General features: G+C 41.8%; 1 pseudogene; it reads right to left on the bottom strand.

Moving 5' to 3' along the window:
- Positions 1-457: 457 nt before the first annotated feature.
- LOC147355094 (large ribosomal subunit protein eL32 pseudogene) lies at positions 458-1,838 on the bottom strand (annotated as a pseudogene).
- Positions 1,839-2,920: the final 1,082 nt, after the last annotated feature.

The raw sequence follows: 2,920 nt of genomic DNA, 5'->3' as shown, positions 1-2,920 counted from the left end.
TCAAAAAAAAAAAAAAAAAGTCTAGAATATCCTATAGTTTGCCATCAAATAAATATAAGCCTCTACCAGGAAGCTGTTTGTTTTACTTAAGGTGTTCTCTTTGAGTGTTAAATGGTCTTTAAGAAGAAGCTCTGAATATTTGTATTAAAGATTATTTATGAGCGGAACACACTGTAAGTATACTGTTAACAAGAGTGACACGGTTTCCAAAAATGTGCAGGAAGGTTCAAAGGCATTCAAACTGCTTTGTTTCCAAAGCCAGTATAACTGTTTCACTGATGGGCGCTGGAGCTCCCAGCTTCAGCCTGTACAGAGCCCGACAGCTCAACCCCATATGTGTTTGGCCCACTGATGCTGTAAAACACTGCCGCTGAATTTTTTGTTTCGTTTTGTTTGTTATTGTTTTGTCTGAGTTTTACAGTTTTATTAACACAAACAAAATGTGCAAAGGAGCTGTCTATTCATTTTCTTAGCTGCACAGTCTGGCGTTGGGATTGTGACTCCAGTGGACAGTTGGGCTGCCCTTTCCACAGTGGCTTCGTGGGTCTTGGAGAAGACGTTGTGAGCAGTCTCAGCGCAGCGACATGCATTGCACATCAGTAGCACTTGAAGCTCCTTGATGTTGTGGACCAGGAACTAGTGGAAGCTGCTGGGCAGCATGTGCTTTGTTTTCTAGCTGCTCAGGTAACTGATGTTGGGCATCACGATCCGGCCACTGAATCTCCTGCGCACCCCATTGTCAATGCCTCTTGGTTTCCTCCAGTTCTGCTTAAATGTGCACATATCGGTCTGACAGGTGTCAGATGAACTTTGTGGCCCTCTTTTTGATGATCATTGGACTTCATGAAGGGTCTGAGAGCAGCCAAGATGCGGAGTTGGAGATGGCTGCCAACTTCACAGGCATCAGCCAAGGAAGAGAAGTTGCTAGAGTTTTATATTTCCTTTAAATAAACTTTCCCAGTTACTTACTGCTACATAACAAACCACCGTAAAACACACCAGGTTAAAGCAACAAATAAAACTTATTTGAGGGACTTCCCTGGAGGTCCAGTGGTTAAGACTCTGCACTTCCAATGCAGGGGGTGCAGGTTCAATCCTGCAGGGAGCTAAGCTCCACAGCCTCTGGACCAAAAAAACAAAACAGAAACAATATTGCAACAAATTCAGTGAAGACTTTAAAAATGGTCCACACCAAAAATATCTAAAAAGAAAAAACTTATTTTGGCTCATGAATCTGCAACCTCAGCAGTGCTCAGCAGGGATGGCTCATCTCCTCCCACTCAGCTCCAATCACTGATTGGATGCATCTCTTTATCTCCATCACGTGGTCTTTACATTATGGCAACTTTAAGGTGCCCAGACTTTTCATATGTGGGCTCCAGGCTTCCCAGGCATCTCTCCCAAGAAAAAGAGCCAGGTGGGAACCGGGTTGCCCTTCACTGTCTTGCCTCAGAAGTCATACAGCCTTACTTCTGCCAGGTTCTGTTAATCCAGGCCAGCAGTTCCAAGCCAGCCCAGGCTGAAGGAGAGGGGGAAAGAGACTCCACCTCTTGAGTGGCAGTGAAGAGGTTTTGCAAAATCAGGTGGGTTGGAAAATACAGCTCCTATGATTTTTCAATGCAGTCTAGTATATGAACCTACAGGAAGAATCTGTTTCAGAATCTATACCAGGAATTAATGTGATGTTAACCAAGCAAGTATTGGCTGAACTCATCAAGCTATGGATCTTGTTTCTCTTTCTTTCCATTAGCTTCCAGAAAAGTCAGTGACAAATGAGTTGCCTTCCTCTAGTCAGATCCCCCGGTAAACTCCATATTTAATAACTTACCTGTCTTCATTTTATTTTTCTACCATTAGTTTCCCTCTGCTCCAATTTTCTCACTTTTAAAACACCCTGTTTTTGTGTGTGTATTTTGCTAAGCTGTCTTAAAGTGAGAAATGAATTTTAAAATACTCTAAGAAACCAGAGAACACACAATAGGAAATACATCCAGTTAAAAAAAAAAAAAAATACCTAGAGAGTTCAGTTCAGTTCAGTCACTCAGTCATGTCTCACTCTTTGCGACCCCATGAACCACAGCACGCCAGGACTCCCTGTCCATCATCAACTCCTGGAGTTCACTCAAACTCATGTCCATCAAGTCGGTGATGCCATCCAACCATCTCATCCTCTGTCATCCCCTTCTCCTCCTGCTCTCAATCTTTCCCAGCATCAGGATCTTTTCGAATGAGTCAGCTCTTCGCATCAGGTGGCCAAAGTATTGGAGTTTCAGCTTCAACATCAGTCCTACCAATGAATACCCAGGACTGATCTCCTTTAGGATGGACTGGTTGGATCTCCTTGCAGTCCAAGGGATTCTCCAGAGTCTTCTCCAGCACCACACCTCACTAATAAAGAAGTGCATATCAAAACAAAGCACTGTTTTTTTAATTCATAATTTAATCTGGATTCTAACTCAAGGCTTAGTCCTTCACTGGTGAATTTTCAAAACAATTTTATTCCCTTTTAGCAGGGATGCAGGCTGGCACATGAATAATGACATCAGCACTGCACCTGGGAGAGCTGTAAACCTACACAGTTGTTTTCACAAAACAATTTGGTGACATTTATTAAATGCCATAAGCTCTGATCTAGGAAGATTTCTTCTAAGGTCTAAAATAAGGAAATAATCCAAATTCTGGGAAATCTGTATTACATATTAGGATATATGTATTTCCTATACACACTGGAATACCATCTCAGCTTATTTTTTTTTAACCTGTGATTAAAGATATATATATACTTTAATTTTAGGTGCACAGTCAGTGGCATTAAGAAAATTCGCACTGTCGTGCAACCATTACCACTATTCATATCCAGGACTTTTTCATCATTCTCAACATAAGCTCTGTACCCATTAAACAATAACTCCCCATTCCC

Source organism: Bos grunniens, chromosome 17, assembly GCF_055505025.1.
Source record: "Bos grunniens cultivar Pamir isolate PY7600 chromosome 17, Bosgru_T2T1.0, whole genome shotgun sequence".
Taxonomy (NCBI): domain Eukaryota; kingdom Metazoa; phylum Chordata; class Mammalia; order Artiodactyla; family Bovidae; genus Bos; species Bos grunniens.
Note: the sequence above shows the minus strand (reverse complement) of the source record. Positions and strands in the feature narration are given on the sequence as shown.